The sequence below is a fragment of the Phacochoerus africanus genome, chromosome 10 (genome assembly GCF_016906955.1).
Source record: "Phacochoerus africanus isolate WHEZ1 chromosome 10, ROS_Pafr_v1, whole genome shotgun sequence".
Classification (NCBI taxonomy): domain Eukaryota; kingdom Metazoa; phylum Chordata; class Mammalia; order Artiodactyla; family Suidae; genus Phacochoerus; species Phacochoerus africanus.
In genome coordinates this window covers 7,344,566-7,357,887 of record NC_062553.1, presented here as the reverse complement: position 1 = coordinate 7,357,887, position 13,322 = coordinate 7,344,566, and the positions used below count along the sequence as shown (strand labels likewise).

Genomic DNA, 13,322 nt, shown 5'->3' with positions numbered 1-13,322 from the left:
CTTTTTTTTCCCCCTATCCCCTGTCACCATTTCTATTTGGAGCACCTTGGGTGGTGACGGCAGAGGGTGAGGGAGGAGGGGCGTTCACCCGCGGTGCGAGCGCGTAGACCCCTGCTCAGAACCGCGGGCACACTGGAGCAGCCTGGGTCCCCAGGTGCGCTCTCCCAGCTAGGCTGCGGACAGTGCGCTGCTCCCCCTTCTGGCCCCAGCCTGTCCCGGGAGCCGGAGAGCCGCTTCCTGAGCCGGCCAAAAGAAAAAAGAAAAAAAGGGATGGAGAAGCAGGCGTGTGCAAGAGCTGGGATGCACGGCGTGGGGCGTGAAGTGTGCTCTGCTCCGCGGTTGTTCGCCGGCTCTGTGCATCTTCCACCTCATCCCCTTCAGCCGGCGGGCGTCCGCGTTGCCTCGCACACCCAGGCCCCTCTCTCGGGAGAGGACATTGCATCCCTGTTCCTCCGCCCAACACTTTGCAAGACCAGTCGTATCCTCGCCTCGCCTTGCGCTAGTCTCGCTCCTCCCCCCCCAGCGTTGACCGCTAGCTATTTTTATCCACTACTTACACTGAGATGCTTTCGGGGGGATTCTGGGGAGGCAATTCCAAATTTACCGTCTTCTCGCTGCGCTCACAGAAGCAGTCCCCTGCTAGCAGGGAGCAAAGGCGAGGAGCAGCCACGGGATGAAGAGGAAGTGCGCCCGCTCCTCCTCCCGCTGCCAGAGCTCCCTCGAAACCCCGGCACCCTCGGCTCAGATGCTCCGTCGCCGCCCCTCGCTTTGGGAGCAAATCGGCAGAGTCCCTGAGCGCCCGTACACTGGTACTTGGCTGGGTTTTGCGGCCGCAGCCCGTTTACACGCAGGATCCTTTGAGCCCTTTTCGGGCGTTCTCACTTTGAGGCCAAATCTTACCTAATTTTGTTGAAATGTAATTACCAACTCCCACTCAAGGGTTAATTTCAGGATTCTCACGTTGAAAAAAAAAATTAAAAAAGAAAGGGGAGATAACCCAAATTCTGTCTTCCTACATTTCTAAAGCTCATCTTTTGGGTTCAGAATTATTCTTGCTTCCTGCTTTCTTCGTAATGACTGGGGACGATTTGATTAAGCCTGACCTAGTGAGATTCCAGGAGATGGATGCTTCAACGGCATATCCCCGCGTTACTTTTTGTATTTCCAGTGCTTAGATTTTTTTTTTTCCTCCCATAGGACTGCAGAAATAACATATCTAAATGGAGCATTGTGTTACATAAGATTTTCTTCAACGCTAGGCAGAGAAAGATCAGCTTCTCAAGGAGGCTTTCGGGGCTTCAGTGGGTACCTTTAACTCTTGGGCCGAATTTGACTGGGTTCGGCAACTTCGTGACTAAGCACTCTTAAGCCCAAGCAGTTAATTACAGCAGTATCATCCACTGAGGATCCCTGACTGGGGCATCTTGAGCAGTGTTTCTGGGCTAAGTTACCCAGGCTGAGGCTTCTTGCTGTTCAGTGCATCATAGCTTTAAGATGGGAGAGTCTTTGCTTGAGAAACTGGTGAGAAAGTACATACCTTGAACTTGCAAAGGGGATCGGGAAAAGCCCAAGGCATATGTGGTTGGCATATGCCCTGTGTGAAACCTAAGTCCTCTGCTTTGTAGATGTTCAAGAACCCTTTAGTTGAACCCCACCATGTAATCGGGGATTTTTTTTTTTTTTTTTTTTGGTCAAAAGAAGCAATTATCTTCTGGGAAAGGTGCTGGGAGCTCCTTGGAGAAAAACACAACCCAGAGGCTGTTCTTATCTTGAACGGGGTCAGAGCTATGCACTGGCTGCTGGAAAATTGATTAATGGGGTGCACAGTGCCTTTCCCAGAACCGGGCATCTACCCAGGATGGCACATACCCACAGTGAGTACGGAGTCGTTCTCTCTATTGAGGCCAGTTTGGAGACAGGGACAGGCAGAAGTACTGATGTCTGAATGGAACCAAGCCTGTATTCAGGGTCAGGGCAGAGAACCCAGGGTACAGGGCATGCTTCTAAGCCAAGATCCTTGTGTGAGAGATGGTCTCAGAGGAATGAAGGCCAATAGCCACTTTGGAGACCAGCAACCCTCTAGCTGTTCTGTGGGAAGTGCAGTAACTTTCCAGCTCTGGCCGAAAGCTGTAACTTTCCAGCTGGTATTGGAAAAGATCTGGGTCATTCCTCAATCACTTTTGTGTATCTTTCTTCAACCCCACTAATAGCCCAGTGCTTCCCAGCCAGGCCAGCCTTTTCTGGTGGGGAATAGCAAGAGTGCTTGCTGAGTTTGGAGCCAGCTTTTTGCCCCAGGACCCCAAGCAAATAATTTTTTGCTCTCTGAGCCTCAGATTCTTCCTCTGCCAAACAGAGATTGAAAGATTATTATGACAAAAAGTGAGGCAATGCATTTGAAGAGCATTTGGGCCTTTCTAAAACTGTGGTGAAAAAGGTAGAGGGTTACTTAATTTGGTTTCCTTGCAAATTTCATTCAGTCTATTTTAATGCTGATTTCAACTATAGTTTGTGAATGTCTGTGTGAGTTACATATGCTAAACATTTAATGATGGGGGAGGATTTCAAATAATGGGCCGGTATCTCCTTGTGATCAGGGCCACCTGAAAATCACCAGCCAGGCCTCACTGCTTCTGAGAACAATTATTTTCTTATCTGTAACATCAGCGTTAAATTTTTCTTTTTAGCTTAGTGCATTTCGCATGTCTTAAGGAAATACTCATTTCAGGAAGGGCCCTGATACAGATTAACTAAAAAAGGAAGAATGTTGCAGATGAGTGGGGGAAAGTAATACCTGATCAGTTTCGGGAGCTGACCACCTGCACCCCCCCCAGGTCTCCCTTGTCTAAAGCTGTCATCAACGTAAAGCACTGTTTCTCTGTTGCATTTTTTAAGGTCCAAATGTGTCCCCAGGACCTAGCTAAGTGGCTTAATAAATGCGCAATAAGTATTTTTGAAATAAGTGAATGAATGACCGAATTCTCACAGCAACGCTGCTGTACACGGGCAGATGGCATCATTTCTATTTTAAAGTTTGGGAATCTGCTGATTAGGAAAGTTAGTTAGTTTTCTGAAGGTACAGAGGCTTCCAGATTGGAGTTGAGGTCTGTCTGTTCTCATTCCATTCCTCTGTACTGCCTGTGTGGCCCACTGCTTCCAATCACCACTTAAAATCCTCCTGACGCCAGTGGACTTTTGTATTTTGGAAGGCCCTTAGCAACCAAAAGCCCTTCCTATTCAGAGGGTACCACCTTCCTCTCACGGAGGGGCTTTTCCTTGGGGGGTAGGGCTCCTTCTCTAGCCCTGAACTAAGGCTCAGTTGGATGAGCACCCCCTGCCAGACTTGGAATCTGGAATCTCAAGGGACCAGCTAAAGGACAAAAGGACAATTGAACATTTATTCATCACCATGGGTCACAAGTAAAAGTGACAGCAGCAGCAGCCTAAATGCCCAGGATGTCCCAAAGATGCGGTCGCCTTGGCGTGATCCTGGTGCCCCCCGCTGATGCTAAGTTCCCTTCTTTTTGTCTCCCTTCCAAGCCTGGTTTTTGAGCTTCTCATTAATTCCTAGAGGTAACACATAGTCGTCAAGTGAATCCCTTCTCCCTCTGATTTAGCCAGAATTGTAACTGCCTCTCACAATTCGTCTTCAGACCTGCCTCAGGCATGAAGCATTCTCAGCTTCCTAGACCCACAGGGAATTAAGCTCATAGCTTTTTCAGGCCGTTAGAATAATATTTACTGTGCCATCGTTTGTCAATAGTTATGTGGTACCACCCGAGTTCTAGAAAAATGAATACATTATTCTTCCGAGAAATAGCCTGAACATAACGGAAATAGATCCCAACGGGCCTATTTCCTTTTTTTTTTTTTTTCTTTTCTATGTGCATGTTTTTTGGTAATTTTCCAGCAGGGGTCGCTCACTCAAATGCCTTCAGCAGCCAGGCAAGTAACTGCCTGAGCAAAACAGGCCTAGGGCTGGGCCTGCTTGGTAAGGCTGCAGCTCTGACCCAGCACGCCAGTGGGGACCTCAGGCCCTGTCTTGCCACATCTGCTTTTTTTTTTTTTTTCATGATAGGCTATAAGTTCTCAATTTTGTGTAGCATCTACTGACTTTTAAGTACTAGCGGCTAAATCAATGTTTTTAAACTAATATGTGAGCCAAACAAAACACTTCGAGAGTTAGGCCTCCTCATCTATATCCAGGAGGCCTCCAATTTATGGCCTCTGGGGATAAAAAAGAAATTGGTTAGAATATGAGGACCAGGAAAAACAGTTAGGCAGAATATTCAGGCAAGTGTAAATACAAGAAGTTTCTAGTGTTCCTTTTCCTTGTTCTGTAAGCAGTTGCATCAGCTACATATATCCTTTAACACGTGTTTATTGAGTCCCAGTCATGTATCAGTTGTGCTCACTGGTGACACAATAGGAAATAAAAGGGATGGAAATCCTTGTTCTTCTCTTTGTCTTCTATAGCAGAGGATGCAGGTAAAAGCAAGATGGGTAGGGCTAATCTAGTCTAGATCACCAGATCCTGATGTGCTCAGAATAAAAATAAATCAGGGGAAGGCCGTATAAAATGTCGGGGTGCCAGGTTAAACCTTAGGCAGGTGGCGGGGAATCTCCATGTTCAGTCTGTGACTCAGCATCCCCAAAGTCAGGTTTCGTTGTCCACCATAAAAGACTTGGGTCTATGAGAGTTTGGACCCTGGATTATATGCTGGGGGTTGCTGTTGTGGGTAATCCCCTAATAACAGACTATTCTCTTAATTTTAATGAAATCAACTGTCCAGCACATTCACTGAAGCTCCTCCAGGTGCCAGGCACTGGATTAGGTGCACGAATACATTAAAAGACAAGACCAATCAAGGGGCAGCACTTATGGAAATTGTGGACCCGTATGGGAAACAAGAATAAACAATCAGGAGAGAGTTGGTGACTACAGTGAGTGAGGAGGGTGGGAAGAGTGTCCTGACTATTGAGTTTGACACTCGGAATGTTGACATTCAGCCTCTTTTTACTCAAGCGTTGAATGTGTGCCAGGAACAATTTAGATCTGTGCTTCTTGACCTCTTTGCAGCTCAGACCCCATCATTGGTGAAAATTTTTTGAAGCTTTTTTTTTTTTTTTTTAACCTGGCAGTGACACTTTCCACTACTACCAAATTTCATTTTGTCTCATGAAAGTGATGGATTTTAAAAATCCGCTCCAGGAGTTCCCGTCGTGGCTTAGTGGAAACAAGTCTGACTAGTATCCATGATGGCTTAGGTTCGATCCCTGGCTGTGCTCAGTGGGTTAAGATTCCAGAGTCGCCAGGAGCTGTGGTGTAGGTGGCAGCCACAGCTCGGATCTGGTGTTGCTGTGGTTGTGGTGTAGGCTGGTGGCTATGGCTCCGTTTCTGACCCTTGGCCCAGGAACCTCCATATGCTGTGGGTGAGACCCTAAAAGGACAATAAATAAACAAACAAATAAATAAATAATTACAAAGTCCACTCTAAGTGTGAAAGGTACTTATGCTCTTTGAAACTCTTTGAAACACTGACTCCCAAATCAGCCTAGCCTTTGACAGTGACTGTTGTTGCTATGACAGTTGTGCAGAAGATTCAAAAAAAATAGTTCTTGTTCTTGTGGAACTTACAGTTTAGTATGGCAGTCAGATAAATGAGCAGTGTTTTGTATATAAGCTGAGAAATGCATCCTGTTTGTACCTTTACCTGTGTCCTCAGGTAGGCCTGTCCTTGAGAACACTTTAGGTCCGGTCACCCTATTTATTTCTTTCATTGCTAGCCTCTCACCCACAGCATGATTTTGTAGCCATGATGTTTATCTGGAGTCCCCTTGTCACTGCAGGAGTTCACCTGCTCACCACCTCTCACTCCCCCATCAGAATATTCAGCCTGGGAGTTCCCGTCGTGGCGCAGTGGTTAACGGATCCGACCAGGAACCATGAGGTTGCGGGTTCGGTCCCTGCCCTTGCTTAGTGGGTTAAGGATCCAGGGTTGCCGTGAGCTGTGGTGTAGGTTGCAGACACGGCTCGGATCCCGCGTTGCTGTGGCTCTGGAATAGGCCGGTGGCTACAGCTCCGATTCAACCCCTAGCCTGGGAACCTCCATGTGCCATGAGAGCGGCCCAAAGAAATAGCAAAAAAAAAAAAAAAAAAAAAGAATATTCAGCCTGTGTGAGCAGGTGTCTGGAAGTGCAGGTCTGCTTCTCTCACCAGTTTCCAGAACAGGAGTGTCTGGTTCCAAGTAGTTTCTTACCACCAGGAAAGAAACAAGTGGTGACATTTCTGTCTGGGGGAACCGGGGGAAAGGCTTCAAGGAGGAAGAGATATTTAAGGAAAGAGAGGCTGGGAAAGAAAAGCCGCAACAGTTATGATACAAGATATAGTCAAAAGATGGCCCAAGCCCTGGCTGTGGCCTCATCTGTCTGTTTTAGGGATTCCCAAACATGGTCAGCTGGCATGTTAAACACGAACCTTTCCTGAGTAGTCTCTGGCAGGGCAAGAGCATTCTGGCATGAAAAGAATGAAAACAATTTAAAAAGAATGAAAAAAAGTGGGGGAAAAAAGAGAAAAGAATGAAAACGATAACTTTTTACTTCCATCAAGCAGGTTAATACCCACTTGTCTTTGTTTCCTCCTGTTCCCAGTCCTTTAAGAGGGGCAGGGAGCTCTTAGCATCTGCGTGTCACATTTAAGGAAACTGACTCCAAAAGTAAGGCAGCTTCTCTTGGCTCTTCAGCAGGAAAGTCGGAGACCCCGGATCTCAGGCCGTGCTTCTCCACTTGCAGTGAGCAGATTTCAAAGTAGAACCTGGTATATACCTGGAGGCCTGAGTGGCCCGTGTTGTCTATAAGTGAAGAAATGTATTGAGGTTTTAAAACATTCGCAGCTCCTTTTATTTGTCGAGAACTCCCTTTTCAGCACTTTTGGAGATTGCGTTTTGTGTCTTGTTGAATTTCCCTTAGAATTTCTGCAGATTAGGTACATCCCTCTGTAGGGTGGTTTTATGCAAATGCCTTCACTCTTTGGTTTAGGAGAGTCAATCAGAGTCCTGTATCAGCAGTTAGAGTACCGTGGGAGAAAGGTGATTGCAGATGCAGCTGAAATGAAAAGGCATGCTCTTCTAGCTGTGCTCGCAAAAATAAATACTTAGTGGCAAGGGGTGGAAGCAGGCTGGCACCACCTCTGGAAAACTCACCCTTGATGGAAATGACGTCTTCAACCCCCCCAGGGTCCTGGATAGGATGGGTGGAGAAGGTGTCAGATACAAATTTCTGAGATTAGAATTTTGGAGTTTTCGTATGTACTTTGATGAATTTTACTGTATTTCTAGTTGTGCAACTATCATCACAACCTAATTTTAGAACATTTCCATCCCAAACCCCCAGTCTCCCCTCCCCTCCCCCCACCAATCTGTCCCCTTTGGTAACCATAAGTTTTTCAAAGTTTGTGAGTCTGCTTCTGTTCTGCAAATAAGTTCATTTCTGTCCTTTTTTAAAGATTCCACATATAAGTGATATCATATGATGTTTGCCTTTCTCTAACTTCACTTAGCACCATAATTTCTAGGTGCATCCATGTCGCTGCAAATGCCATTCTTTCATTCTTTTTTATGGCTGAGTAATATTCTATTGTATATATGTACCACGTCTTCTTAATCCATTCCTCTGTCAGTGAACATTTAGGTTGTTTCCATGTCTTGGCTGTTGCAAATAGTGCTGCTGTGAACATAGGATTCATGTATCTTTGCAAGTTATGGGAGTGTGGCTTTTGAAGTCACACTCGTTTGAATTTTTGATCTCCTCCTTCCTGACTGTATTGCCCTGAGAAATAGACAGGTTTTTTTGGAGTCTCAGATTTTTCAACTTTCTGATGATGATTAAAAGAGATTGTCAAGGAGTTCTGTCGTGGCGCAGTGGTTAACGAATCCGACTAGGAACCATGAGGTTGCGGGTTCGGTCCCTGCCCTTGCTCAGTGGGTTAAGATCCGGCGTTGCCGTGAGCTGTGGTGTAGGTTGCAGATGCAGCTCGGATCCCGCGTTGCTGTGGCTCTGGCGTAGGCCAGTGGCTGCAGGTCCGATTCAGCCCCTAGCCTGGGAACCTCCATATGCCGCAGGAGCGGCCCAAAGGAAAAAAAAAAAAAAAAAAAAAGATTGTCAAGGAGTTTCCGTCGTGGCGCAGTGGTTAACGAATCCGACTAGGAACCATGAGGTTGCGGGTTCAATCCCTGCCCTCGCTCAGTGGGTTAAGGTTCCGGCGTTGCCATGAGCTGTGGTATAGGTCGCAGATGCAGCTCGGATCCTGCGTTGCTGTGGCTGTGGCATAGGCCGGTGGCTTCAGCTGTGACTAGACCTCTAGCCTGGGAACCTCCATATGCCATGGGAGCAGCCCTAGAAAAGGCAAAAAGACAAAAAGAAAAAAAAAATAGTAATAAAAGAGAGAGATTGTCAACATAAAATGCCTAGCATCGTGCTGGAGAAAACTTACACTCTTCTTATTCCGAGTTGCCTGATTTAACAAACAAAAACACAGGACATCCAGTTCAGTTTGAGTTTCCGATGAATAGCATATAATTGTTTTATCATATTTTAGTATAGGATATCTCAGTTGCTCGATATTAAGGCATGATTCAGGAGTTTCTGTCCTAGCTCAGTGGTTAATAAACCCATCTAGTATCCCTGAGGACTCGGGTTCCATCCCTCGCCTCGCTCAGCGAGTTAAGGATCCAGTGTTGCTCGGAGCTGTGGTGTAGGTTGCCGACGCAGCTCAGATCTGGCATTGCTGTGTCATAGGCCAGCAGCTACAGCTCCGATTTGACCCCTAGCCTGGGAACCTCTATATGCTGTGGGTATGGCCCTAAAATAAATAAATAAATAAATAAATAAATAAATAAGACATGATTCATTGTCTTTTTCTGAAATTTAAATTTGACTGGAAGTCCTCTCCTTTATTAAGCATCTCTATTCTTGCAGTGACAGTTTGGGGTGATGCCCTTGGTGAAAGTTCTTGAACTGCAGGCAGAAAGATGAGAGTATGGTCATTTGGAGGTGAAAGGACTTAACCAGGCAGGGTATGGGTTCAAGGAAAAAAATAGGTATGATCTCTGATGAGCTAAGCAACAGAACAACCCAAGGCAAGCTTACCTGTTTGCTAAAAGAAGCAATGGAATTGCGGACCAAGCCAGAACTCTCAGTGCCTTTAATGAGTCAGATTCGCTCCTACGCATGTACCAGATTGTTCCCAATACCCTTTGGGCCCATGAGGTCACCGGGGAGCATTCCGTCCACTAACACAGCACGTTATTCAACACAAATATTGCTCCAAGCTCGTTACTGCAGGGCTGGAGTTGGAAGGACCAGGCACACACAGGGGCTCCTCTGAGTTCACTGAAGGAGTTCTCTGTGCTTTGAAAACTCACACCTATCCCTCATCAGATGAACCCAAAGCTAATAAGACAGTGAGAGGGCCTTTCAGACTCGCTTCTCCCATGTTGATGACCTCAGGCTATGACTCGAGTCCAAGGTCTCCCCAAGACTGTTGGAAAATGTGTGGGGAGCTGAATAAGCAAGGCTCTGGTCGTGCGTGGACTTTCTGGAGCAGGCTCGTAAGCTTCCTTCCACAGGGAGAGCTTACTCTTGCCAAAACCCTCGGTTTCCATGGCGTCAGATATGACTGCCTCCTCGTTTAGCTGGAGCTGCTTACCTGCAGTGTATTTATATTAAGTACAAGCCAGAAAGACACCAAAGTTGCAGGGCAGTTGGCATGTAAACTTCATCAGCCAGAGAGGTCTGGTTCAATCCACTTTGCTACTTTACAGCCGTCCGGTAGGAGGTGCGTTACTGCTCACCTCTAAGCCTCAGTCTCCACACCTTCGAAATGGGTGTAATTAAAATTATAGCAGAAGATCTCTTAGTTCACATTAAACTGAATTAGGAGTTCCCACTGTGGCTCTGTGGTAATGAATCCAACTAGTATCCATGAGGACGAGGGTTTGATCTCTTGCCTCTCTCAGTGGGTTAAGGATACAGCATTGCTGTGAGTGCCAGGGTAGGTCCCAGACGCAGCTTGGATCCCCAGTTGTTGTGGCTGTGGTATAGGCTAAAAGCTGCAGCTCCAAATCGACTTCGACTCCTAGCCTGAGAACTTCCGTATGCTGCAGATGCAGATCTTAAAAAAAAAAAAAAAAATTAGGAATGTTAAGCATTTACATGGTGCCTGGCTCATGGTCAGCATAAAAAAAAATAGATGCTATTAATAAGATGACAAAAGGAAGCAGTATAGACCTCTTGATTGCAAACTCAACATCATGTCACAGAGAGCCATGGCCTGAATCTCATGCATTGTATTCATGGGAGACTGACTGAATCTTTTCCCTGTTTCTTTAGTCTTAATTTATATAATTGAAGCAAACCTTATGATTTCATTTTCCAGGCTAACAACTTAGAAGCAGCAATGTAGAGAAGGTATGGCTGTTAGGGGAAGACACAGACTAAGTACATAGAAAGAAGGGGGGGGGTTAGGGGTGGAGTTCCCACTGTGGTGCAGTGGGATCAGTGACGCAGGTTCGATCCCTGGCCCAGCCCAATGGATTAAGGATCCCGCTTTACTGCCGCTGCATAAGTTGTGACTCAGATCGGATCCCTGGTCAGGAACTCCATGTGCTGCAGCCCCCTCGCCCCCCCCCCCCAAAAAAAAAAAACTAGAAGAGGAAGAGGGAGGAAAGAGAAGAGGAGGATGGCAGGAGAAGCCAGGGCAGAGAAGGATTACAAGCAGACCGACGATTGGAAGCCCAGGGAGGGACACGGATACCTTGTTAAATCACAGTGTGATCATTTAAGTAAATGTCACTCCCTCTCCCTCCCCAAGGCTTCTCAGGACCCCAGCTGAATGCCCATGACCTTGAGGAGAGGGCACAGAAACCACAATGGTTGAAACTGGAGAGAATGTGGAACCTGAGAGAAAGAGAGAAGCTGGCCTTTCTCCCAGCTCTGCGACCACACAGAGTCCCAGCTGACAAGTGCACCCAGGGGGACCCAGTGCCGTCCATCCAATGGAAGGACCGGCCACGGTGACCTCGAGGTCCTCTCGCTGCCAGGGGTGGGTTTGTGACTTTTGCTTGGGCTTTGCCTTTCCACTGATTACATGTGGGCTCTTAGGAGAGGGTTTCAGGGCGGTGTGTCTCCCTGACATGGTCACTTCCTCCTGATCTCCAAACCCTATCCACACACACACACACACACACACACACACACACCATCCCAGGAACTGACCTTTTCTGGCAGGATGGGTTCATCCTCCTCGGTCATTTGGTGAGACGAGAGCATCTTTGGGGCCAGAGCCCTCGCATGTTCATGGCACAAGGGAACAGCCCCTGCTCCAGAAGGCGGTGCATTATTTGAGGGATTTGACCTTGGGGAACATGATTTTGTTGTTCTTGAACCTTGGCTGCCTCAACTGTTAAATGGACTTCTACTTCCTCATGGTTCTTTTGCTGCTAGAATCACAGTTGATAAGGTATGAAAACACCTGCTTGAGAGTCTGGTACTGAGTAAGTACTCAGTGGCTATCATTAGTTTTTTTAAACTGGTCAGCCCGATGCTGTGTGCAAAGCAGACCAAGAATGTCATTAAGGCTCCGGCTGCATATTGCCTTCCAATCTCCTTCTTCTGCTGATCCCCGTTTAGGTGGCGAGAAGGTCCCAGTATCTGTGCCAGCGTCCCTCGTCATCTGCTCTGAAGTAAGGAAGAGAGCAAGATGGTTGGGGGACCATTTTCTAATCCGGGAAAGATGCCTTTCTCAAAAGCCTGCCAAAGAGTCCCCTGTAGGTCCCATTAGCCAAAATCTTGGTCCCACATCCACAGGCGAGAATTACACAAGAAGAGATGGAGGCCCAGACATGTGGGACTCTGGGCGAGGCCACTTAATTGAACAAGGTCATCCTGAAGGGATCCCCCTTGTCTTCGAGCAACGGTTACATTCATGTCTGTATTTTGCAGTCAGTGATGGCTCCTGCTCCCCTTTGTAGCACCTCGTTAGTTGCCGCCTTCGGCTGAAATGCAGGTCCTGGTTTTCTTCTGGTTTGGCTCTTCTTCCCCTCCCCAGCTCCATCACGTTTACAACCGTTTGCAACCTGCAGTGTTTCTCTACGCCAGTTTCTCCAGCCCTGACCTGAGCAATCTTTGCCAAACACAAATATCATCAGGCCCCTGCTCTGTCCCTCGATGCGGAAGGTCCCACGGATTCCCCCACGATTTACCGTATTAGTGTTTGAGTTCCCGGCATTTACGCAGATGAGATCTGGGCCCAGCCATTTGCTACACAGCAGTGTCCTTTGTTTTGCAAGGAAATCATCTCTCTAAACCTCACATACTCGTCATGATGTTCAATTATGTATTTTTTTCACACATTTATTTAATGTTTAATCTGTTCTAGTAGATTAAATCATAGAGAATGAAGGCTTTGTCTGGACCCCGTCAAACTTGGATCCATCCTGAACCAATGCCTGACAGGCAGATGGCGCTCAAGAAGTAATTGTTTAATAATAATAATAATAATAATAAAAACCAAGGAACCCCAATATACTCTGATTTGTCAGGATTAAACGCAGTGGTGCATATAGGATATTGCATACACATAGTGGGTGCTCAAGACTGAGCTTTTCTTTTGCTGTTGGTTTTTTTTTTTTTAAATAATGTAAGAAATGAAGCATTTCAAGTCCCACAGCATGGCGTCTGCATTCTAATCTTTCAAGACTCATCCTCGCTCTGACACCCACCTGGTGTGCTGACCACAGGACTGCCCACATTTCCCCCAGATAAATCAGGGACGTGGACATTTCCCACCCTGTTCCCTCTGCCACCACCCCCCACCCCACATTACCTCCAGACTCTGTCCTTTTCTCAGGTCTGTCCTGGATGCTCTCCCCGCCCCCCACCAATTCCATAACAAATAATGTGCTTGTGGCTGCACCTTGGCCCACTCTCTTCCAGGCACATAGTAGGGCTGTACTTTTCCTGTCTGAAGGTCAACGTGGCCCTGTGACTGGCTACAAGCCGTGGAAGTGAAGGGAAGTGACCCATCGCAACTGGCCTGGAGCTTGAAGGGCCAGCTCAGGTCTGTGCATTTTCTCCCCTCTCTGCCAAGGCAGGGGGTGCCCAGCTTTCTCGGTCTCTGAGCCCTGAGTGAGGCGAGCAGCGAGGGGAGGAGGCGGTGAGGTGCTGGGTCCATCGGGGCTTCCCTAGTGCGTGAGGCGGGCCCGGTTCTCCCTGAGCACCCCTTCTGGCTCTGTGACATTGCCCTGATCGCTGTGGGCTCAGCTGCC

The 13,322-nt window shown here is 47.3% G+C and overlaps 1 protein-coding gene across 2 annotated transcripts in view; it reads left to right on the top strand.

Moving 5' to 3' along the window:
- HS3ST1 (heparan sulfate-glucosamine 3-sulfotransferase 1) overlaps nt 1–13,322 on the top strand; it is a 33,926-nt gene that overhangs the window by 1,025 nt on the left and 19,579 nt on the right. The window lies entirely within an intron of this gene.